Genomic DNA, 26,649 nt, shown 5'->3' on the forward strand with positions numbered 1-26,649 from the left:
CGCTTGTGTGGATTGATCTAGGCTGAGGTTGATGGTGGGATGGAAATTATTGAAATCATGGTGAAATTCCTCAAGGGCTTCTTTTCCATGGGTCCAGATGATGAAGATGTCATCAATGTAGCACAAGTAGAGTAGGGGCGTTAGGGGACGAGAGCTAAGGAAGCTTTGTTCTAAGTCAGCCATAAAAATGTTGGCATATTGTGGGGCCATGCGGGTACCCATAGCAGTGCCGCTGACTTGAAGGTATATATTGTCCCCAAATGTGAAATAGTTGTGGGTGAGGACAAAATCACAAAGTTCAGCCACCAGGTTAGCTGTGACATTATCAGGGATACTGTTCCTGATAGCTTGTAGTCCATCTTTGTGTGGAATATTGGTGTAGAGGGCTTCTACGTCCATAGTGGCCAGGATGGTGTTTTCTGGAAGATCACTGATGGATTGTAGTTTCCTCAGGAAGTCAGTGGTGTCTCGAAGATAGCTGGGAGTGCTGGTAGCGTAGGGTCTGAGGAGAGAGTCTACATAACCAGACAAGCCTGATGTTAGGGTGCCAATGCCTGAGATGATGGGGCATCCAGGATATCCAGGTTTATGGATCTTGGGTAGCAAATAGAATACCCCTGGTCGGGGTTCTAGGCATGTGTCTGTACAGATTTGTTCCTGTGCTTTGTCAGGGAGTTTTTTTAGCAGATGGTCATACATGCCATCATGTGCCAGCAATGCCCCTCTGCCATGTACATTGGCCAAACCGGACAGTCTCTACGCAAAAGAATTAATGGACACAAATCTGACATCAGGAATCAAAATACTCAAAAACCAGTGGGAGAACACTTTAACCTGTCTGGTCATTCAGTGACAGACCTGCGGGTGGCTATATTACAACAGAAAAACTTCAAAAACAGACTCCAACGAGAGACTGCTGAGCTAGAATTGATATGCAAACTAGACACAATCAACTCCGGTTTGAATAAGGACTGGGAATGGCTGAGCCATTACAAACATTGAACCTATCTCCCCTTGTAAGTATTCTCACACTTCTTATCAAACTGTCTGTATGGGCTAGCTTGATTATCACTTCAAAAGTTTTTTTTCTCTTAATTAATTGGCCTCTCAGAGTTGGTAAGACAACTCCCACCTGTTTATGCTCTCTGTATGTGTGTGTGTATATATATCTCCTCAATATATGTTCCATTCTATATGCATCCGAAGAAGTGGGCTGTAGTCCACGAAAGCTTATGCTCTAATAAATTTGTTAGTCTCTAAGGTGCCACAAGTACTCCTGTTCTTCCCTTAGGGACAGTTTGAGATTAACATGGCCATGCTCTGAGTTATGTCTCTGGAGAGAGCTGAAGAGCTTCACTCATTTGAAGGATCTCTGCAGGAGCAGATACCATTAGAAGGGAATCCAAACCAGTAATTGGCATATTATCTTTCCATATTTAGTGCTCAGTGAAATACTATGAGCCTGAATGTCAGTAGAGAACCATTTTTATACTTAAAATATGCCCTCCATATTATCATATAGTATCAGGCATTGACCAACATTGAAGATGGACTGAAAATTTTGATGTAGGGGACAGGGACCCTATTATTTAAAAACCATTCAATGATAGATTTATTAGATCAACTAGTTCATTTTTCTTCTCTCCTAGTGTAGGATGATACCCACAATATATTTTCTAGTGCTCTTCCCTGCTGAAACAACAGGGTAAGTGTAAAGTATACATAATGTTTGTTATGGTTAGGGCAACTAGGTTTCTGTGACCCTTAGTTACTATTGTCCCAGTTGTATTTCAGGAGGCTTTGGCAACTAGGAAAGGTCACTTCTCATGTAAATGCACTCCCTGTTGCTATTCCCTCTGGCCTTCCAGCACTCTCTGCAAATTCTTATAGAACGCAACCAGATTGAAAAGCTTTCCCAGAGTTTCAAAGACCATTTCAATGGAATGTAGGTGCCTAATCTACTGAGGTGAAAATCCCACTAGGTGACTTTCTGCTTTTTTTTTTTAAGGCACCTGAATACCTTTGAAAATCTGGCCCTCTGAGCTCAGTTAGGCCAGGTTCTAGTACGACCTCTCAGTCTTTGAAATTAATACTTTAAGTGCTAGTGTGATGGAACCTTGGCTGTTTTGGATTATTAACCAGATTCTCACAACCTGGAGCATAGTGTAATGTGGAAAGCTGCAGACTTCATGGTTTGTACACAGTTCAGGAAGAAAAAACAGAGGTTGATACAGTGGGCCCAGCACAGAGCATCTGTTAATTGAAAGTAAACGGTGGGAGGATACTTTATTGGGCATAAGGTGCTACATAGCGGTGACAACAATTTGGTCCTCATTTCAGCTGAGAGGAGTCGTGACCTCAGGCGCAAGAGGCACATGGATTATTTTTCACTAGTGCTGTGGAGCAATAGAATTCATGATACCAGATTCTAAGTGTTCCCTATTTAGCCCACAAGATGTTTGATGTTCTGAGGCAAAGATCATAGAAGGCAGCTTGTTTTCATCTTGAATATAATTTTTTAGGGTCCATCCAGACTACCCACCATATCGGCGGGTAGCGATCGATTTATTGGGATCCATATATAGTGTCTCGTTAAGACGCGATATATTGATCCCAAAATGCGCTCCCCGTTGACTCCAGAACTCCACCAGAGCGAGCGGCAGTAGCGGAGTCGACGGGGGGAGCCGCAGCCGTCGATCCCGCGCCGTGAGGACTGGAGGTAAGTCGGAATAAGACATGTCGACTTCAGCTACGGTATTCCCGTAGCTGAAGTTGCGTATCTTACATCGACACCCCCCGCCCCCACAGTGTAGACCAGGCCTTGTACTCCATTTATATGTATAGCAGGAAGACATAACTGAGTCCCAAACTCCATCTTCAGGTAAAGGCACAGCACAGGTAGCCATGTCAGACATTACATAGCTACTCTTCTTGTAGTGTTTCCTCCTTTTGGAATATGATGCAGCTGGCATAGTTATAACACACAGGGAGCTTTGGAAACCTCCACACAGTAGCACCTGCAAAGTTACCTGTGGGCAGGTTAGGCTGCTAAATCTATTCATAGGTTGATGGGGTTCTTTTCAGTGTGGTATGTATTTATCCTATGCCTTCCATTAAAGTTAATGGAAGAGTCACAAAGCTAAATTTTTGCACATGGTGCTGAACATTCACTCTATACTCCTCCATGGACCTGAAAGTGTCATAACCTTGGGCCTGTACCTGTATATGTGCCAAAACACGAATAGACAAGACTGTAAGTCTTTAAACTGAAGGGACCCTTGTTATTCATAAGAAACATTAAAAAAATGAATACAGACTACCACTGATTTTCTCTTAATCCCCACTTTAATCATCTCTGAAATTTATTGCAGCTGTCAGTATAGTTTGCAAGTGAGCCCATTAGTAATGACCTAGAAGATAAGGTGCAGATAACTTTCAAGAAAATCAGTGTGAATCTCATATGCACACACTGTTAGCATAGCTGCAACATTTCCTAAACAACTGAGCGACAGATGCTCAGTAGGTAGCAGCTTCCCTATCTTCTGGCAACTCTAGCTTATTGTGAAGCATAGGTGTTTCCTTCATTTCAATATGCAAAATCAAACCATTTGTTTATTTTTGTCAATTTCCTATACAGAAGTTTAAAGGGACACTTGTGAGGCATTTTCCAGAGCTTTTTAAATCCTTTCTTTTCTCAGAGTTAATTAGAGCCCAATTTTCAAACTTTAGTATATATTATGAGCTGATTTATCACAGTCCATATAATGGCACCTAAATTGGCACTTAGACTATATAGCCATTTCAGGCAACTATCACATCATATGGCTTAGAAACTCCATATGTGCCTAATGTGTATCATGCAGTTGCAGTTATTTTGGGAAGTTTGGTGCTTAATATTAGAGGTATAGGCTATAATTTTTGAGCCTTGGCTGGTGGGAAGAGTTTCCTCCCCATCTCAATCTACTTTATACTACTGCTCCTGCCAGACTTCCTCTGACCCATGCAGGATTGAGTCCAAATAATGATTTGTATAATGATCCATAGTTTTAAAGCCTTTTGGTAACAGTGGAGGACATAGCATTAAATAGGCCAATGCACAATATATTTCATGCTCTGTGCACCATGGATATTGCATTTATCATGCTAGTATGCAAGACTTAATCAAAGCCAAGACATTTCCCCCATAAATCAACATCTAAAGCAGTAATCTTATTTTGACCTTTCAGACAGGGACAGAATAATTTTTAATTCAAACTCTAATTATTTTCTGCCTCTTGCTATTTTGCTCATATTGAATCTGGTCCTGTAGCCCACTGGCAAAATCTTCATTGAGTCCCTGCAAAAATGGCTGCACTGCAGGATCTAGGAGCATGATGCAGTCATTCTAAATTGGCAAAAATGGATAAAGATGCAGAAAATAGGTTTTTTTTTTTTTTTTTTTCAAAGTCAAGATAAGCTGCTCTGAATAATCCAAAGTGAGTCTAAAGCACAAATTGTACTAAAACAGCCTCAAGTTTAGTTTTATCATACAGAAAACAGTGATTGTTCATAGTAAGAGAGTAGGTTATTCAAATGAATCAGAATATAATGTGTTCTATCTGTCTATCACACGTGCACATGGTGTTGAGTAGGCCTTCATTTACAGGTAACTGGCTCGTTTACAATGTAGAATAGGAGCTTACACTTGATAGTACACACCCTTGTCCTTTAATACACTGCATTTCTATTTACCTTGGAAAGTAAGCAACTATGCATGTGTATGATAGTGCTTTAGCTGATTTTTTCCAAGCTATGCATGTTGTGTTATCATAGGGCAAAACTAACGGGATTGGAATCGGATATATAGTCTTTCAGATCCAGGGTAATAGTTTGAATTAGTTTTGTCAGTAGTAGCTGAAAGTTGTTACTATATGATGGCTGTTTAGCCTATATGAAATTAGGAAATAGACTGAGACTACTTCCTAGAGGACAAGTGACCATAACATGAAAATCATAAAAGGCGTCTTTATTGACAGACTCTGCAGAGAGGACAATGAGTGAATTGATATGGAGAGAGAACTATCCTCTGAACCCTAGAATGCTGGGGTGTATTGATGGGACAGTGTGGCATAAACTTACATTGCCCAGTGTGTGTGTGTGTGTGTAAATCTGGCACCTTTCATGGACAGTTTAAAAAAAGTTAGTGACTTTAATCATTTTATTTGAGGCTCAAAAGAGTTTCAATTCTTAAGCACATAACTATTTCTTCACCAATTGGTATGCAGGCCTGTAGTGCACTGTGCATACATCCTTAATAAGCCTCCTACAGACAGAAAATTAGAAAACACCTAACTTGCAGCCTACACAGCCAGCAGGAGAAAAATGATAGATGAATCATGCTAATCCTGTGACTAAGAAGAAATTATCCCAGGCCTCAGACAGCCTCTGCGGCATCTAGAGCACCCCTAGTCTATTACATTCTAACCTCTAATGTCTTATCTAACATAGTTTATTTACCATTTTTCTTTCTCATTCTGAATGATATTTTGATCCATTGTATGTAGAATCTTGCTTCAAAGCAGCCTTTGCCAGCACAAAAATGTGCAAGTGCTGCAAATGTTCTTTGAGATCCCAATTTAAGGCATTTTTAATGTAATTGTACTATCCCAGTTAACCACCAATCTTGACAAATGTATTAGATTTTGTACTGTGCAAGACCAATTGTGCTAATGAGCCTGAAAACTTTTTATGCCAACTGATTTCCATAATATTGCTTTGTGCCTTTGTAAACCTGCTATGACCCTTGAAGAGGCATTGAGCTGCATTCAGAAATACCCCTTTGCATTTAATTTCAGTGATCAGGAGATATTTCTATGGATGTTTGTGTGCTGCCTTTTGCGACAGTTCCCCCCCCCTCCCCCCGGAATATAAACTGTATTGTAATTTTATTACAGGGTAGGATTTTCAAAAGCAATCAGTGTTGTCTAACTTTGGTCCCATTGAAGTCAGTGATAAAACTCCCGTGGAAAATAAATATTGTTTAAAATCGGGTACAGCATCAGGAAACAATGGAGGAAGAACACAGTACACACTCTCCTAGTAACTCTATGGAAGTCAATGGGAGTTCCATACATGGAGAATGTACACAAGCAGACTCTATATCAGGGATCGGCAACCTTTGGCACGCAGCTCACCAGGGTAAGCACACTGGCGGGCTGAGCCGGTTGTTTACCTGCCGTGTCTGCAGGTTCGCCCGATCGCGGCTCCCGCTGGCCGCGGTTCACCACTCCAGGCTAATGGGGGCTGCGGGAAGGGGCACGGGCCGAGGGATGTGCTGATCGCCCTTCCCGCAGCCCCCATTGGCCTGGAGCGGCGAACTGCAGCCAGTGGGAGCTGCGATCAGCCGGACCTGCGGACGCGGCAGGTAAACAAACCGGCCCGGCCCACCAGGGTGCTTACCCTCGCAAGCCGCGTGCCAGAGGTTGCCGATCTCTGCTCTATATGTTGGGACCTGTATATACTGCAATAAGCTGGACCTATCACATCAAGTTGCCTTGTTTTTTTTTTTTCTGAAATATTCAAGTAGAAATTCTCCTGGAGCTTCAGGAATCGTTTTTTAAAGATTTTTGTTTAATTAAATCTGAAAGTGAATAATAGAATCAGTCCATTCTTCTTTATTTTTATATTGCATTTATTTTGTGCTGTCCCTTGATTTCCAGTTATGCCACTGAAGGTTTTATAGGATATGCACGACTGTATTGTGGAAGTTATTGGGCAAAGTTGGAGATTTGGGCAGCTGGGTAGGGGACATATGTGACTCTTGGCTCACAGAAAGTCAGTTTAGCTATTGGAGATTCAAGAGGCATTTTAATGTTTTTATTTTTTTTTTTTTTTGGCAAGGGGGAAAAGAGACGTATTTTTTCCCCTCCCATTTGTGATTTTTTTTTTTTTTTTTTTTTTTTTTTTAAGTGATGTTAAATGTAGTTTGGGCATAAGGTATGAAAATGTGTATTTTTCTTTAAAACTCTGGCAGGATATTGGGAAGGAGCAGAATGGGGAAAGTTTTAGGTAGAAAATCCTCCATAAATCAGAGACCAAGAAGTTTCAGGAAGAATATTGTTATCCTAATTCTACTAAATAAAGCTCCTTTGTTCAATGTTAGATTAAAGCAATTGTGTGGTTCTTTACCATAGTCACTAACCAGCATCTCTAACCAGACAACTATCTGCCATTTTATCTAGATATAATGGTTAGATATTTTACTGGAGCTGGATTTTTCTGTAATGTTTAAACAATGAACAATGTTGGCACTGAAACTGTAATGAATAAGTGTGTGTTAACCCATTTACATCATAACCTAAGAACGGCCATTTAGGGTTAGACCAATGGTCCGTCCAGCCCAGTATCCTGTCCTCTGACAGTGGCCAGTGCCAGGTGATCCACAGGGAAGGAACAGAACAGGTAATCATAAAGTGATCCATCCCCTGTCACCCATTCCCAGGTTCTGGTAAACAGGAGCTAGGGACACTTCAGAGTATGGTTTTGCATTTAGATGAAGGGGAGCAGTTTACACCTGTCTTAGAGCTATTGTTTTTGAATGTCTCCAGGCTCAGAAAGAAAATTCTATATCGGTTTTCCACTTATTCAATGTCTGGAAGATTTTCTTGGCAACAATAAGGCCTAGCAATGTAAATGTGTAGCTCCTTGTGCAAATTCTGTGTCAGGGGTGTATTTCTTGGTTATCTTTGTAGCTGCAGAATTGCAAAATACACAAGGCCCTACCTATATAAATTAATCAAATTTTAATGGCCTTTTTGCAATTTAGTGACTAGAAAAGTGTATTATAACATTATTTCATCATGTGTGAACTATGGACCTAATTTAGTAGGACATATTGAAGTTACAGTGTGACAGCATATAGACATGCTGCAGTTATAGTACATAATAATCAGGGCTTTCAGGTGCTGTGACTGTCAATATGATAAAGCAGTTTAATTATTTAAAGCTGTAATTAAACCATCCATATTTTTTGAAAGGGAATGTGAACTTACTGTGCTATCTGCATATTACAATTATTAAGTCTTACAAAAATGACTCACAATTCACCTGGAAACAAGTTTGCAAACTCTTGTATTTGACAGTGAATATATGTACAACAGTGAATATATGTATATATTTTTTTCTACTTCACAGCAATTGTAAGTTATTATAAGTTTTGCATTTATTTTCTTGCCACCGTTGATTCTTTGTCTCATGTTAAGGCTTCCTCACTGTGCTGAGGGAGTGCTAGATAAGAGCCACAGTTATGAATATCATGATGTTTGTCCAATTATTGAAATCCATTCAGCCTCAGGACACGGAAAGTTACGTTGTCATGTAAGTGCTTGCATTCAAGAGGGCTTGCATTCCTCTCAGGTTAGTAAAGTCTCAACTCATGGCAAAGAGAGACTGGTGGTTGGTAAGAAGATGATTATAACCTTGTAGTATAATTCCTGCTGTCCAATTTCTAAAGCAGAATTAACAGCATCAGGAGGCCACTTTGGGTACAATGTCTACACTGCAGTTAGACACCCCAGGCTGGTCTGTGCCAGCTGACTCAGGCTCAGGGTCTGTTTAATTTTGGTGCAGATATTCTGGCTTGGGCTGTACCCCAGGCTTTGAGACCCTTTAACCTCAGCTGGCACTGGCCAGCCACAGGTTTTTCATTGCAGAGTGTAGACATATTCTTTCACAGCAAGAGGACAGGTCTGACAGTGCTGGGTGCTATGAGGGAAGAGAGCATAGTAATACTAATAATGAAATTCTTGTAAATGAAGAGGCAAGTGACAGACTATATTAAGGGTCTGGTCCTAATTCCAATGAACTCAGTGGAACAGCTCAATTGAATGGCTTGGTCAAGGGATATATAACACAGAAAGCTTGCTAGTCCGCTTGGAATTTTCCCTCTGTCACATTATTATACATGACCATCATCACTGTTTCACAGATTGAGAAACTGAAGCACAGATAGGTTAAACGACTTGCCAAAGGTCACCCTGTGTGTTAGAGCAGAGCATAGAACTTGGGTCTTCTAACTCCCCGTTTCTGGGTTCAAACCACTAAAACATGTTGCCTCTATATACTATATTAATGGATAATATGTTGTTGTAACTGTTAATGGTTTCATGAAACCTAGGTCACTGGTTTTATAATATTATGAAACTGTATGGAGCCCGGGCCAGTGAGATCCCTGGATCTCTGACACTCCCTTGTCACCACCAAGGGAGATAGGCAAAGCAACATCTCACTATACCTGGTAGGTCAGGCCCCACAGGCAGTTCAATTGTAGCACCCAAGGCCTACAGCCATGTAATTGGCTCACACTCCTTACTTAAGCCAGGAAGTGACCTGTGTCAGCCATCTGAGCAACTGTGCAGACCTCTGCTTCTGCGACATTGGACCCTGCACTTGCCTGCCTCCTCCAGTCCTGATCCAACCCTATTCCTGATTCCTGCTCTGCTACTGACCTGCTCCTCAGTTCTAGCTCCCACCTTGCTCTTGCTCCATTCCTGATCCTTGCCTCTCTGGTTCTTGCCCTTTCCCCTTGCTCTGACCATCAGCTCCCAATCCTGACTCTGTCCTCCAGACCTTTGGCTCAGCCCTTTGGCCATGGCATTAGTATCTGAGCCCAGCTGTGATCCTCAGCTTTGATTGCTAGTCCTGACTCTGGTCCCGACTCTGGCTCAACCCCCTTGCTCTGATACTTGGCTGTTGACTCCAGCTCTGGGGAACGGAAGCAGGGGTCAATGTGGATGCCTGCTCTGACCACTAGACCTGTTTCCTGCTCTAACCAGTTGGCCAGACTTCCTACATCCCAGTTGCTAACACATACTAGAGGCATTCGAATTCTCATGAAAACACATGGTTTCCAAGTCCCAATGGGCTGATCACAGCCACTTTTTCATAGCAAAGTTTTGAATGTCTGATCCCTATTGATCCCACTTGATTGAAAAATGTAGTTCTTGACTTTGTGCCTTGGTAAATCCTACCCAATTTCCAGTGTCAAGGTACATTGGTCAACATCAAAATTATTTAAATAATTTTGGTTTAGGGCATCTTACAAAATTAATTTAAAATGAAATAGTAGTCAAATAAATCACATATAGTATGATCAATGTGGCAATTTCTTGCAATATCCTTATTGAATTAAGTTTAAGTATCTTTGGAGTCCATTGTATTAAAGTTAAAGGTTATGTATTATTGTGGGCCTGGTTGATCAGAGGACTACATTGAACAATGTGGTAGACAAGACCCTTCTTTTGGGACAATGCCTATGAAGTGGATTCCTGGGAAATATCTGGGGAGAGGTGGAATGCAAATCCCTTCTCCTCCCCCCAGTTATTCAAAAACTCTACCCTTTGATACCCTGAGAAGAGAATCATTGCCTGCTGATTACCTGTTCCCAAATTTGGGAGATCAAAAGCCCAAGCTGTATAAAGATCTGCACAGTCAGCGTGCTTACTCTGAGCTGAGGCTGTTACGAACTTATTACTACAGAAAAACTTTTTGCTGGGGTTTGAAGGACTGACTCCTGCCAGAGTCCCTGCTGGAGTTGGGGGATGATCTCTGGCAAGCTTATTAGCATGTGTGTAGGTTCTTTTATTGTTTTTAATGTTTTCTATGGAATGCTTTTAGCTTAAGAATAAATGTGCTTGCTTAGAAAGAACTGTATGATAATTTATAATTTCTGACAATTATGTTGTTCATATCCTTTGAAGAGTAAGAAAAGTGCAGATGCTGGCCTGTTTAGGCAGTCTGGCTTGCTGGGAATTTCACAGTGTAAGTGGGGAACTGTGCAAACTCGAAACTTGGTCAAGAGGGAGAGAGAAACATGTCTTTCCCAAGAGAGGTGATGGATAAGGAGCCAGAAGCAATGGGCACCCTTGCTGGACCCAGGAGGGGGAATACAAATGCAATTGCTATGAACGGTGAACATAGGATGCATAAGTATTAAATTTTGGAAATGTATAGTCATATTGAACCTTGTAGAATATTTTCCACAAACCTATTCTGTATAAAATGTAACAGATCAGTTATAGTATGAATAATTTTTGCTTTATTGCCCATCATTTGCTGTTGCAATATCTGATCATCTTAATTATCAATTTAGAAAACTTAATGTAAGCTTTATCACTGTATTACCCAATGTGTCTTTTAATGTATGAAATGGATTCATACATGCTGAAAATGAAGATTATCTTGAAAGTAGCCTAGCATTTCAAATCTGCTCACTTACTAACATATTTGTGCTATCTTAACCCCTAGCCAGTTATTTGAAATTCCTAATTCATTATTTTTTTATCATCAAGATAGCACAAGTGATATATTTAAAAAATATTAGTGTGTCTAGTGTAGACTAGATTCAAAATAAATTGTTAATTCACTTTGCCAATTTTGGCATTCTCTTAATGTAATCTAAATGAAGATGGAAATGTTACATAAAAGTGAACAATTCCTAAGTGCTAATGAATGGGTTTATGTCTGCTGTGCACTTGAGGGAATAGAAGAGTCCAACTCTATTTGATGCTATTGTAGATTCACTCTGATAGTTGTCTGCCCTAGAGAATTGCCTTTTCTCAGATAATAAATTAGCTATGTCCTCAACTGTGATTTTGGTATGAGAGATGTAGCGTAAATGTGATTTCTCACACTGTGTGCATCCTGTCTTCACACCCTACAGACACTTTTAGTCATCATTGTGAAAAGTGTCTGAGAAAACACTTGATACACGAACCCATTGAGGGACTTCAGAATCTTTTCTATAAAGCCAGAATGTGTCTGCTTTTTATGTAAGAGGGGGAAAAGTATAAAATAAAATTAATATAATGTCATAGTTCACAATATACCCTGTCATGTTTCAAGAGTAATTACTTGGAAAAATAAATATCAATATGAGATCCATAAACCAAAAGCCAGTTATATAATTGTAGTTTGGTGGCAGAAAACTATACAATATGTGTCTTTTTAAAGTACATTATTGTATAGACTTCACCTGTCTAAATATGTACTGGTAGTTTAAATCATTGCAATTTTTACCATGTTTCTTAAATGGCAGGACTATGAAAACTTCAAGAAGAAGAGAGCAAAGTTCTCTTTTTCATTGAGGAAGTTTTGTTTTTTCATCAATATGCATTTATTTGTAATAGCTCAGCTACATTTTGTGTGCATGCTGAGGTTGTGCATACACATGGGTGTGTTTGTGTACTGTGATAGACCCAGGCCAGTTGGGTACAGCAGAATAGCAGAAGGCAGATATACTGGCCACTGGATTAATAGTTTTCTGTTCCCTGACTGACCAGAGCAGGGGCTGCTCCAGGCTAATGAGAACATCTGACTCCAATTAACCTGCAAAGAGTCAGGTGAGGCCATTAAGCTAATGTGACCACCTGACTCTAATTAAGGGCCCGCTGATACTATAAAAAGGGCTCACTCCAGTCAGGCAGAGGAGAGCCAGGGAGCCAGAGGAGAGGAAGTGTGGCTGAAGGACTAGTTAATGAAGACACCCTCAAGTTATTGATAAGGGAGCCCTAAGGTAAGGGAGAAGCAGGAGAGCTGTAGGGAAGTGGTCCAGGGAAATGTAGCAACTCTGGCAGTGAAAGGTTGGCTGCCAACAGCTGCTACCATTAGGGTCCCTGGGCTGGAACCCGGAGTAGAGGGCGGGCCTGGGTTCCCCCAACCCACCACTACAGGAACACCTCCTGGGAGGGGAAGTCAGGCCCCTGTCAGGACAGGAGGCTAAACTGTTCTAAAACAAGCCCTAGGGACAACAGAGACTGTGGGAATTCTCTCACCAACCTCCTTGCTGGCTTATGATGAAAAGGGCTCAGTAGACTGTAACCCTGGCCCTAGAGAGAGAAGGGCTACATGGAGGGTCACAGAGAGCCACTGAGGCTATCATATACTGCCTAGAAGCACAGGACCCACGGGGACAAGGTCAGAGCTCTGCCACAGTACACATAGGGAGTATGTTTTTATATATGAAAATAATTTGTAACAAACTTTAGCTTTGTGTACTTAAGTTAACACATTCTATTTTTTTTTTATTTCTACATCATTATCAAAGACCTCAGCAATATTACATGACTTCTGTTTATAAAATAAAAGCTAGGGCTGAGTAAAAGGCGTGAGGCCCTAGCTAGATTTAAGAAATTTATTTTTTGTGAGATGGTACAAAGATTTTGAGGCCATTGATCAGAACTACTCCTTGGAATGTTTATCTAAAGCTTGGACATTAATAATAATAAACCTGAAGAGCACTGATAACGCTATGGCAATTACAGAAGATTCCAAGATGGTTCTTTAAACATAGGTATTTTAAATATACTTCAGTTGTAGCATGTGGGCTACCTTTACATGAAGTTGTAAATACTTAAATCTGATTCTAATCTCAGTTGCATAGAGGAAGAAGGTAATCTAACTAAAACTTTATCTCATGCATGTGTGGTACCTGATTTTATGAGGTAAAGTATATGGGTTATGCTTGCAAGTCCTCTAAGATTAGAATTTGGAACCCAAGGGCCCAAAATTATCCTTGGGACTAATACACATAATGCTTTTTGGGATGCCTGTTCTTGATGACTAGGGAAAGGCTCAATCGGCATGTAATTTGGCCCCTTTGATGTGTAAGATGGGTACATGCTTAATGGTGTATGGGGAAGTTATTGATCAGGGTTAATTTTGACCTATAAACATATGGTCATCATTACTTTATTACCTAATGGGATGAATGCTCCTTTGTGTGATACACATGCACAGTTTCATAACTTCTTATCCCTATCTGCACTTGATAGGTGTTTATAAATGTATTATCCGGCTCAGCTAGCTGTACACAAAGAATGAAACATTATAGCAAAAACTAAAATTATCAAAGCTGCTGAACCAGCAGGGCTTTTTCACTAAGATCTCGTCCTTTACGAAAGGAGATGCTGTTGTGTCAAGGTCCTCATCTGTGGTGCTGCCTGAATTCCTATCATAACAAATAGCTCACTCGAGGGTCTGACTGAATGTGTTGAGGGGGTGGGACTGAGTGGGCGAGGAAGAGGTAGGGAAAGAGCAGGGGCCTCTCAGGGAAAGGGACTGAACATAAAATAGATATAGGGGGGCATTTTATGTTGTATGTGGCAGCTAGGGAGGGAGAAGAGCTGCTGGAGATTGTGGTGCTGGTGTGGGGCTTAAAGGACAGGGTTGAGGGCACAGAAGGAAGAAAGGTGGGGTAGGGCTGGGGACTGCTGGTAGAACAGACTGGAGGGAGATGGTGACCATCAAAAAGTGGGGATGGAAAAGAGGTGAAGCAGGGGGCGGGGCTGGAAGGAGTGGGGATGGTGCCAGTGAGCAGAACTGGAGGCTGCTAATGGCAGGTTATCAGCTAGAGGTATCAGGGCAGTACTGTTATAATATGGAGAGAAGCCCTGAGCTATTGTGGGTTGGTCCGCTGACTAGGAGCGTGTTGAGGAGCAAGCACCTCCTGCTTCTCTGTAGCAATAGGTTTAGTATCACTGCATACCCTCACAGGGTGAGCAGCTGAAAACTCTGCCATTAGAGATGGGCATCAACAGGGACCCTGTTGAGACAAAGATACTTCTTGGTAGAAGTTAGGGGAGAATTTTCACTTTGCAAGATTTCCAGACCAAAAGGTTTGAGATAAATTTGTATATGCTTTAGCAGAGTTGGTTGGGAAATTGTTTTTTTTTTTTTTTTCCCCCATGAAAAATGTGGATGAATGTTTTCTTTCATTTTTAGTGAACCCCCCCAAACAACTGTTTTGTTCTTTTTTTATCAGAAGAGCCCCAAGATGTTTGACAAAAATAGATTTTTGTTTTCATAAAAATGTCTGATAATAGCTTTTTTAATCTGTTGAATAACATTTCATTAGCAAAACTTCAACCAGATCAATTCTTTGGATAAGCATTAGAACTTTTGGATATTTAGCCTACCCAAATCTATAAACCGTCTAAAGTTTGCCTATCACTAAACTAATCTAGACACTTGAGATAAATTCTACCTTCAGTGGCACTGATATAAATCCAGAGTAGCTCCGAAGAGGACCGAATGTGACCCTTACTGCTTACTCAGTTTCTCACAAAAGCAAAGCTAGCATGGTTGTAGTTAGCTCTGAAAGAATGCCCTCTCCTGCCTAAATAACACTATTCTCTGACTATAGCTCAGGCATAACGGGTACTTAATTAACTTGTCTCTGTATGGTACCTAGCATATAATCTGTCTCTACATAATGCCAGCTGTGTAATTAAATGGCCAGCAGCTTTCACTTAAGTCGAGAGACAATACATAATATTGGGGTTGTGTAACTTACACATTTATCTTTTATTCTAAAACTTAGAAGGATGAAAATATGATTTTTCATTTTACAGAAACTAAGAAGGGGGCAAAATATTAATCTTTGCCACCTTCCATCACTAAAGATCAAAATCTGGTCAAAACAAACTAGCATTCACGGTCTCTTTGCAAATATGGAGCTCTAGGGCCCAATCTTCAGAGGAATGTATAACACTAATATGGGAGGCTAGGTGTACATATCATGTACATGTCTCTCTCTAGACAAAAGTATCATTTAGAATAAGACCTCCCACATGAATAACTATTAGGTTTCTTAGGGGACTTTTTCTCAATATAACATGAAAGTTTTGAAAGATCAGAGAAGCCTTTATCTCTGATATGCACCCTGTCCCTTCAAGAGAGCAAAAAATCCTTCAAGTAAATCACCTTCCCAATCATGTGAAAATTGTAAAAGGGTGTGTGTACATTGTCTTTGCCTGAGAGGGTTTCTTTGAATACCTCACAGAAGGAATGTGGAGTTCAGACAGGCAATGTCACCTTAAGAGATAGCAAGCCTTTGCAGAAGGCCCTGCCAAATGAGGTAAAGTCTACAAAAGAAGCAGCAAATATAATTTACAGTGACAGAGGTCATCATCCCCGCAGGATATTACTGGAGCTCTTTTTCTATGTACCTGTAACTAAAGTGGGAATCCAAATATTTTCAGGTTACCAGGTGAGCACTGAGATATAAAGACTACATACTTATCAAAGAGATGAAAAGGAGCATGTTGTACTTCCAATAGGGTTTTAACAAATAGAAGGCAAGTCTGTGCCCTGGACTGACACAGCTGCACCCTGAAGTGGTGGGGGTAGGGGAGCGCAAAATCTTGCCCTACTGCACAGTCATGTTAGTGCTACCTGAATCATAGCTCTGGGAGGTGTGGGGAGAGCAGGAGATGTGTCCCAGGTCTTCCCCCTCACAAACAAGCCTTGGATTTGCCATCTTTCACCCATGTACCACCAACAGGGGCAGAATAGGCTGAACTCTCACTAGAGTTACAGCAACTTACTTTCCTTGTGGTGCAACTTACTTCCCTTCAGTAGCACTACTGCTGTGCTCAAGGAGAGAAGCATTTGCTTAAGTGCTTTGCAGGATTGGGGCCAGAGTTCTCAGTAATTTAAGGATTAAGCCCTGAGAGCACCGGAGATCAAGGCATTCTGGTTTTAAGCTTAATCCTGTATTTGATAGCCAGCATTGAGATCAGAGTTTTTTGGCAGATATCTGCTCCCTCTGCAACAGTTTATGCAAAAGGGGAGTTTATAACCCATAACGTCTGTTTTGCTATATCCAGTCTTTTATTTAAAGATTTTGCTCTCAAAGCCCCTAAATGGGAAGCTGCATGTATATTCTGTTTCAGAAGAGGAGTAGCTAAATCTCAGGATAAAATTCTGATTTTGTTCCCCAGAATATTCTCCAGAAAGTGAGCAGGTAAACACATGCATTAGCCAAGTATTGGAAATGTCTCTACTAACCCTGTTTGTGAGGATTTGCATAACTAATACCTGAAGAGATAATAGCAAGGTTTCAATTTATAGCATTATTTCCAAGCACATGTTTCTGGAAATGAAAACATTTAACAAATTCAGTGGAATGAGTTCTATTTTCCAAAGGGGCAGAATGTATTTAAATTATTCATGGGAGGCTTATATATAAGTACAAAGATCTGTGATATGCCAACTAATTTATTATATTACCCAGAAGATATTTAATTGGAACGCTTTGCTTTTGTAAGAAGGAGTAAGACAATTCATGTAATATTGTTTCTAAAATTATATTTATGTATAGCCAGGCTCCATAACAAGGGAGGTTAAATAGAAAATTTCTTAGAATACATCTACAAAATATATAATATCTGGATAATCTATTTGTTTAATATATGGCTAATAACCTACACAGACTCCTTAAATAAATCATAGCATTAGTACTCTTTCTTTAGGAGTGACCATGTTGTACAGACAAGACTCTGGTTATCTATAGACCAGAGTGGGATGAGGCCCAGATACGAAATTCCATTGATAAGCATACTCTCTGAAGTCAGGAGAATTTGGAGAATGTAGCATCATTTGTCTGTCTTGCTGCAAACTCTGAGCAACTAAAAGGATGTGTCTTTAATAAAAAGAAAATGAATGCTTATTTAACAAACAAATAAAACCTCTCCCCAAAACAAAGTACTGGTTACTGTGGCCTATTTATTGGTTACTTCTGGCCTGGCATCAGGAGTTAAAAGTTGTATCATTAGCCCAGATTATCACATAGACATCTGCCTGCAAAACTCACCTTTCATACTATGCAAGGGGCTACTTTGCATGGGGGTAATCTACAGTTTTAATACTCATATTATATATTCTAAGTAACTGAAAGAGTAGACCTGAAAGAGTCTCTCCCAGCCTATTGGGTGAATAATACATGTTTCAGAAAGCTACTTAAATATGTAGTTATTTAGTTCACCACCAAAAACCAATTTGTAGACTATACATATTACTGAGGCCTCTAAAGAGTGAAAAATAATGTTATCATAAATCCCTTAATAATGGTGTCTACAGGAAGAATCCCTAGAGATATCAGCTGAGTAGAAGACAGATCCCATGCATCATGGAAAGTGTTTTAAATGCCAGCTAGTTTCAAAGATGAATTATATAGCCTATGAATGAAATAAAGTGGAATTCCATATTTGCTCACTATTAAATGAGAATGAATGTGTAGATAAAGGCTCATTCCAGTTATCTTCAGAGATGTTTTACTCAAAGCCCAAACTGCTGTTCCATTTTGCTTGCACGTCAAGTTTAGTATATGCATTAATAACGAGAATATAAGAGCCTAGTACATTTTTCAGTACAGTTTACATTAATACATTATTCTAGTGTCTCAGCATTTCTTGTCAACATATTTCTGACCATAACATGTTTTTTTTAAGAGATGATAACGTAAAATATCCAGGGGAAAATGCAATATTTCAGTAATATTGGTTAACTGTAAAGTCTCGTTGCATGATCTAGGCCAAATACTTGGTAGATTAGAGTTAGACAGGAGGAATAAGGACTATTTAGAGGCTCTAATTATGCAGTTGTTTTCTTTACTCTACATTATTATTATTTAAGTGCCAATAATCTGTTCAGATGTTTCAGAAAAGCTTTCATTGTGAGTATTAAGATCTTGTGTCTCATACAGATCACACATAAGCAATAGGATGATACCATATACCATAGTGCTCTCCAGAATTTAAACCTTTAGGCATTTGACAGGAAAGTTGTTTTAACAATAACTCATGATGTAGTCCATCATCTGGAATATAATTTTTAAAATGCTGAAAGGCTAAAAGCCTTTTAAAACAGACAGAAAATTAAAACCTGCAGCATTTACTAAGGGTCATTACACCCCCCCCTCCTCCACTCCCAAATGCAGTGGGAGACATTGTGGTTCAATTGGATTAAAAAAACAATGTTATCAAGATTAATAAGCAGAGCACACCTTCATTTCACAATATTTACTGATCTTTTCATTCAGAGAGTAACATCGAGGTGAGACCATGGAGATATTCTGTTGTGCTTAGCAAACTGTGCAAGTATATATGAATGGCAGGTAGAATTCTTCTTCGCCACCACCCCTAAAGAAATATTTTTAAAAGGTGAATCCATGTTAAAGACTGCCATGCTACATTTCAAAGGGAGGGGGATTGAATTATCTATTTTATCTATGTACTGAGCAATAATTTTGCCACATACATAAATAATTCATTTGCAGACTTCAAATGGTCTGCAGTTCAAATAGAGAGACTGTATTTGAGAGGATAACAATTTTCGTACATCTCTTGACAATGTGTGAATAGGGCCACAGGTTTTTTGTGTTTTTCTTTTCTTTCTTTCTTTTACTGTATAACTTAGTTCGGTTACTTTGAGATATCTGTGATTATTTTATCCCATAAATACTATTCAGCAAATCAACTGACCATTCTGACAAATACTATTGTTTGTCTGCACCATGGGAGAGAAATACAGATTGGTATTTCAGTCCAAGGACTAGCATTAGTGACAGCAATAATTAGCATTTGTCAACTACTTTGGCCAGGGGTAAATCCTTCTCCGGTCAATACCCTTTTTACTGAATGTCTTTGTCGAGGCTGCTTCCGCACTTTGAACTTTAGGGGACAAATGTGGGGGCCTGCATGAAAACTTCTAAGCTTAACTACCAGCTTAGATCTGGTCTGCTGCCACCATCCCAAAGCTAATTCCCTTCCCTGGGTAGCCCTGAGAGACCTTCACAATTCCCTGGTGAATACAGATCCAAACCCCTTGCATCTTAAAACAAGGAGAAATTAACCATCCCCCTACTTTCTCCCACCAACTCCTGGTGGATCAAGATCCAACCCCCTTGGATTTAAAAACAAGGAAAAATCAATCAGTTTTTTTTAAAAAGAAGGCTTTTAATTAAAGAAAGGTAAAAATCCTCTCTGTAAAACCAGGATGGAAAAATAACTTTACAGGGTAATCAAACTTAAAGAGCTCAGAGGACCCCCCTCTAGCCTTAGGTTCAAAGTACAGCAAACCAAGATAAACACTCTAGAAAAAGGTACATTTGCAAGTTGAGAAAACAAAGATAAAAACTAACATGCCTTGCCTGGCTGTTTACTTACAAGTTTGAAATATGAGAGACTTGTTTAGAAAGATGTGGAGAACTTGGATTGATGTCTGGTCCCTCTCAGTATCAAGAGCGAACAACTTCCCAAACAAAGAGCACAAAAAACAGCCCCCCCACCCAAGATTTGAAAGTATCTTGTCCCCTTATTGGTCCTTTGGGTCAGGTGTCAGCCAGGTTACCTGAGCTTCTTAACCCTTTACAGGGAGCCAGGCCGGGGCGGCGGCAGTGGCCACTACCGGGTAGGAGCTGCAGGTGATTCCCCATGTTGTTGGGCTCTCCGCCTTCTTCCTTGGCAGCCATCGCTGTTTACCCAGACAGGAGCCTGGGAAGCCACCGGGCGGGAGGAGGAGCCGCCGAGGAATCGCTTTGACCCACAGCCACAGCACAGTGACCCCTAGCACCCAGTGGGGCGGGGGCTGCCAGGAGAGCCGCGGGCCGGGCGCTCCTGACCATGACATGTTCCGCCCCCTCACACTACCAGCAACGGTGCGAGGCCGGCATGTGGATCCCGCTCAGAGTGCGGGGCCACCTGTGCCACTTCCCGACAGCCGGGGTGGGGGACAGGGAGGTTAATGGCACCCCCCAGCCAGCGCAGCCTGGCGCCAGTAGAGGCTGCCCATGGTGGTGAAGTGGCCTGCCCGGGCACGCTTCAGGCAGCAGCTGATTGTTCCCCCCTGGGCTGTGGGTTCCCTGTGACCCCTTCGTCTCCCCACACCAGCTTGGACTTGGGAAGAGAGATGGAGGCAGCCACAGGCAGCCTGCAGCGAGCACAGGCCGCTGCAGCTGGCGCCACTGCTTTTGGCTTCAACTGGTTTCTATACTTTCCACTATGGAGATATTTGCTCCAATCACAGCCAGCCCTTGCCCTCAGTCTCATTATCATGGCTTCCCCTCGCTGCTCCAGCCATGCTGCGAGCTCCCATGCTGCACCCTCCCTCGCTCCTCCGGCCGCGCTGGCCCCCTCCCCCCCATGGTTCCTCCGGCTGTGCTGCCCCCCCCTTGCCTGCAGGAGCCCAGGGCCGGCCCCACAGCCAAGCTTTAGAGCGGAGCGTGGGTCCCGCTGGCGCCATGGTAACCCCTAACTAAGGCGCCGCTTTTGCAAAATGTCCTGAGGGGAAGCGGCTGCTTCCCCTGCACCCCCCTAGCTACGCTACTGCTCCCACAGAAAAATCTAGTGGAGAGGTTCAAAGAAAAGAAGTCTCTTAAGTTTCCCACTTGCACTAGTGTGAATAATTGCATAGGTTTCAATGAAATGTTCTGAATCAGGTCTAGGATCAGTATATAAAATATAGGATACCTGATATAGGAAAGAACTTAAGTGCCTGCTATTCAGGACACAAGTTAAGTATGTGTTTATTTGAAAATTAAAGTTAAATACATACTTAACTTGTGTCCTGTACAGTGTTTCCAAATCATGAACATATAAACTAAGGATAGGGAAAGTGTCTGTGTGTCTTTGAAGCACTGAAGAGAATTGGTGTGTTCCAAAATGCATATTCATTTTGCATGATACTCTTGCCTCCTTAGCTCCACAAGTAAATCAAAAACAAATTATTTGAGTTTAATCAAAAACTTGGTATTCATTAACCATAAAACATGTTTTTTTTCCTTTCAGATTTTACCAATTCTAGTAATTGTGTAGCATCAATTGTTTTTTTCCTAAACATCATAAATCCAGTGTAGTCATAACTTGGCTTTTTTTCCCTTTCCTGAAACATTCTGATGTTGATTGTCTCTGGAGCATTTTAGCTAGAATTGCATTTAATTGACTGAGTAAGATGAAATTTCACAGAGCCTCAAGTCATTATAATAATTTCTGTAAAAGTGTCACAGTTCAGGGCACTTGTATTCCCCTTCATGGTCCACGAAGAGCACCCACTTTTAGACTCCCAGTTGTCACCTCTCTTGGGTGGAGGCATGTCTCTCTCTCCCTCCTTACTGAGGTCTTTCCAGACTGCACAGTTCCCTGCCTACATTGTGATATTCCCAACAAGCCAGCATCTGTACTTTGCTTAATCTTTGAAGCTATGAACAACATAATTGCTGGCAGTTACAAGTTACTACACCGCTCTTTCTAAGCAAGCACATTTATTCCGAAGGTGAAAGTGTTACAGAAAAAATATCAAACAATGAAGGAATGTAAACACATGCTAATAAGCTTACCAGAGATCACCTCAACTCCAACAAAGGCTCTGGCAGGAGTCAGTCCTTTAAACCCCACTGAAGGGATTTTCTGTGGGTACACGTTCATAACAGCTCTAACTCAGAATAAGCACCCTCATGAATACATCTTGGGCCTTTGATCTTTAGAGTCCAGGAAGAAGCTAATCAGCAGACAATGGTCCCCTCCTCAGAATGTAGCTTCCAAGGCTGGATCTCGCATAACTGGAGGTAGGAATTTGCATTCACCTTTACCTGGAGATTCCTCAGGCAAATCACTTGAGAATGGCCCAAAGTCCCTTCTTATTTTACCCATTGTTCAATATAGTCCTTTGAAATTCATAACACTTCTTGGGGCTTTCAATATTACATAACCTTTGCATTTAATAAATGGACTCCAAAGATTCTTATCCTTGAAAAATCTCATTGAATTAAGTTTATTGCAGGAAATTGCCCTTTCTGTCACCAAGTGTAACATCAGTACTAATGATAGCATTTATAAGGTAGGTACAAGTAATGGAGCAGACATTACCAGGATAATCAGGACAACTCTAAGGAAAGACAGGGACCATGTGTTGCTAGGATTTTATTAATTTGTGAAAACTTTGAGGTGGTGCAGGATTTATTAAATTCTCATGTGGGGATTTGAAGCCCTATATCTTTTCCTAACCTAAAAATCTTGCCACTCAGTTGGCATTTAAAAGAAAATAATCTAGTTTGAAAATTTGAGCTATATTGTATTTCTATGACCTGTTGAGACCATGTTGTTGTTAGGACTGCACATGTTATATTTAACTAGGGTAATAATTTTTTCCCCATTCCGTTCAAATATGCCAATATGAAAGTGAAAAAGGCTCCTTCTGTTTGTTTTGCAGATAGTGGCATATTCAGAATTCACAGGCATGCCTTAATTCTAAAGCTGAATAGCAAGAAGCTTCCTCATTGTGTAATGAATGTAAACAGATTATTTAATTTCTTCATTCTACAGTCTACTTCTTTTCAAAGAAGAAAGGGAAATAATTTGACCTCTGATTCATTTTTATACTCCTCCAAGAGAAGAAGGAAGTATGCAGTATAAAAATTGTGGTCCAAACATTTATTTTTATCCTTAACATAATAGATAGAAATATACAGTGTAAATGATTGAATCTCCTGCCATTCAAGAACATAATTCTGAATAATCCTAGACTGAAAAATTCTGGTTTATTAAGGGCAAATGGGACAATATTGTAGGAGGTGCAGATTGTTATCCAATGCTCATCTGGCAGGTTTTAGCTTTGTTTGTCTTGTTTTATTTATCTAAATGACTAACAAGTCATAAAGTCCACTATTGGCCATAGGATTTTGACTGTTTGGAAGATATGGAGTGGTTTGCACTTACGTTTTCTGGGCATTCATAGTTGTGTTGGAACACAAACTTTGAACTGCCTTTCACATGAGAGACAGGGAAATCCACACATGTATGGAAAAGATGAATTTGAATTTCTGGGTGGGGTTAGTGTTTTTATGAAATACTAAAAAGGAGTATTACATAATATCATGAGAAGCTAGACAGTCCAATGTGGCAATTCTCCATATGACAGCAGATATTTTTAATATTCAGTGGGCATTTTGCTGCTGATGATGAAAAGTTATCCAATAAATCTCAGAGGTCATCAGCACTATCAAACACTCGGCCTGTTTGAGATTGGTTGACCATACTGCCAGCTAACTTCAGGATGCTATGTTAATGTGAGAGTTTGTGTCACTACTTGCCCTCTAACTCTGGATGCCTTAAATGCTCTGCTGCTGTGTATCACAACCCAGACACCAACAGCCATCAGACAAACATGCAGTTCCTTAATGTCTCTGTGCTATGCAGCCTTGGTTCAGCGCTGTGACCCCAGCAGCCTGCCTATAACACAACAACCCCACCCTGGTCTCCAGCAGCTGTGGTTACTACTTGCAGCTTGACCCCAACAAATTCCCAGGCCTGAATTTCCCCAAAACCATGTACTTTGAAGTGTCCAACCCTCTCCTGGAATACTCAGAAGTAACAAGGTTTGCTGCTCTTTTAAAGAGACAAAAGCACAGTTTATTCCATTTTGTGGAATCAACAATTACTTCAGTTCAAACACAGCACAGGGTTGGTTTAGATTAAAAGTAAAACAAGTTTATCCAATCAAAAAAGAGGTTTTAAGTGAATTCAAGGGAGAAAGACAAAAACAATTACAAGCAAGCAAATGTAGAATATACTTTCTAGTGGCCAGGACTTTACTGAACAGGCTACAGTCTTGGTTCATGATAGATTTCTTCTTTCCAGCCATGGCTGACTTTCGTTCAGTCAGGAGCTGCCACCGAACTCTGAGGTGCTGATTTCCCTTGTCTTCCTAGGTGAAGGTTGCCAAAATGGCTCTCTGTTTCCCCTTATATCTCTCAGTATTCATTCACCCTGTTTTAAGAGGCAGGATGACCTCACGCTGTTCTCTCCTTCCTCTGGACATCCCATTCCCCTGCTGTTTCGTATGTAAATGGGGCTGCCATTCTTTACATTCCATAATGCTACCTTCACTCCTGCCTGGGGAGAAAAATCTGTTTTGTTCCTGTTTGGTTGCAGATATTAAAGCATAATATCATTGAGTATTCATAATTCCTCATATAATGTTAATGCATAGATTTAACAATGATAATGATTAACAGTGTATCATTAGTTTTCATAAAAGACCTTTTATAAGTTTCATATAAACTTTTATAATACAATAATATTGTCTACAATCAGTTTTAAATTACTTAGCATTTGAGGTTATGACCCTCCCAAGACTCTATTTCCCCCACTCACTAGGTTTATGGCTTTGTTCACCTTGTATGTATATACATGTATATATGTAAATATATCTTCGTTGTCTTTGACAATTAGGCTGGTCGGACAAACAAAAACACATTCCTTTGTCTTGGACAGACTGGGTTTATGTGTTGCTTGCCAAACACATTTTTGGAAGATAATTCTAACACCTATCCATAACTCTTTGTACACACTTAGTACATGCACCACACATGAATATTAATGATCAATGAGTTATTAGTTTTCCAGTGATATCTTACATGACACATTTTAGATACAGATTAACAGTAGTGTGTGAGGCATAATGAATACATCAAGCCTGAAAAGAGCTGCTGACACTGAGTAGTTAACCTCCAATAGGCTTCAGTGTCACAGTTACCTCTTGCTGACAGACCATGACTGTATGGATCAGACTGTGTGCTAACAAAAAGACACACACAACCACACTCTAAGTCAACATCTACTAGTGCTCCTAGTTAAAGATAGGTAGATTATTATGGATAAAATAAAACCAACACAGATTTCAGCCAAAATCTCACCCTTTTTGTTTGTTTGAAAACCTTTGGCTGAGTACAGGCTTTATCCTCACACCTTCCAAAAGGCCTTCCAACTTTTGCTGAAATCAGTCCTATGTTCTCAGTAGGGCTGACAATTTCAGACAGTCTTATGAGCAGAGAATGAACACGTCTCAATGTGAAAGCATCAGTGATGTACCTTTTATTCAAAGACATAGCATGGAGATTAGGGGTCTCTTGCTTTAGAGATCATTTGTATAAAGAGCATTGGAGTGCCTCAGCTCTTGTGTCCAAATGCAGTTTGAAGGGTATTTAATGGAAATTATAGATTAGATTTACTATTTTACCCTTGAGGGAGTATAATTTAAAAAAAAAAAAAAAGGCAAGAAGCAGTTGACCAATGTGTTTGTAATCCCAGAGTCATTTTTCCACATTAATTACCAGTTCATAGGAATTACCTAGTCTGTGTTGTTTGACAGAAGGAACTTCAGTAACTACTTTTATTAACTACTAGTAAACATGACTACTTGTCCAGTATATTTCAGTTTAATAGTTTAGTTTCAATATTAAACACTTCAGTTGCTTACTATTTAGTTTCAGTAACACGTTTGTATATTCTAGAATACCACATTCTCCATCTTAAACCTGTGACACAAGATTTGAATCACTTTATTTTATTTCATTTTATTAGAAAAAAAATATTTTTCTGTCTGAATTCCTTTTAGGCTGTGAGAAAAAAATATTATAGGCAGGAATGTACTGCAAATCCACAACTGCTGTACAACCTGGTTTTAAATCCATTTACATTATGTTACAATAAAAATGTATCAGAAAAATATATTTAAATCAAGCATAGTTTTTCTTATCAGTGGCGCAGATACTATTTTAAAAAAAGTTCTTAGGTCTGCTGTGTTTGTAGGGTGTGATAGTCTATTCCCTTAAGAGCAGGGTAAGTTGGGAATCCTCTCCAAAATATGAATTACCAGATATATGTCAATCTGAAACAGTCCCTGATGGAAGAAAAGAAGCCTGGCATTGAAGTAATGGGACCTAGGGTATAATAAGGGGGACCCATTTTGGAGGTATGAGTTGTGCTTGATTTTCTTTTTTTCTATTGTTCATAATGCCCTGGGATTTATCTTTGAATTCCTTGAAGTTCTTAGGTT

The 26,649-nt window shown here is 40.2% G+C and overlaps 1 protein-coding gene across 3 annotated transcripts in view; it reads left to right on the forward strand.

Annotated features, from left to right (window-relative positions):
* Window positions 1–26,649, forward strand: part of CLSTN2 (calsyntenin 2) — a 683,850-nt gene that overhangs the window by 587,571 nt on the left and 69,630 nt on the right. The gene's annotated exons all lie outside the window — the stretch shown is intronic.

This window comes from Malaclemys terrapin, chromosome 9 (assembly GCF_027887155.1).
Source record: "Malaclemys terrapin pileata isolate rMalTer1 chromosome 9, rMalTer1.hap1, whole genome shotgun sequence".
NCBI classification, from domain to species: Eukaryota; Metazoa; Chordata; order Testudines; family Emydidae; genus Malaclemys; species Malaclemys terrapin.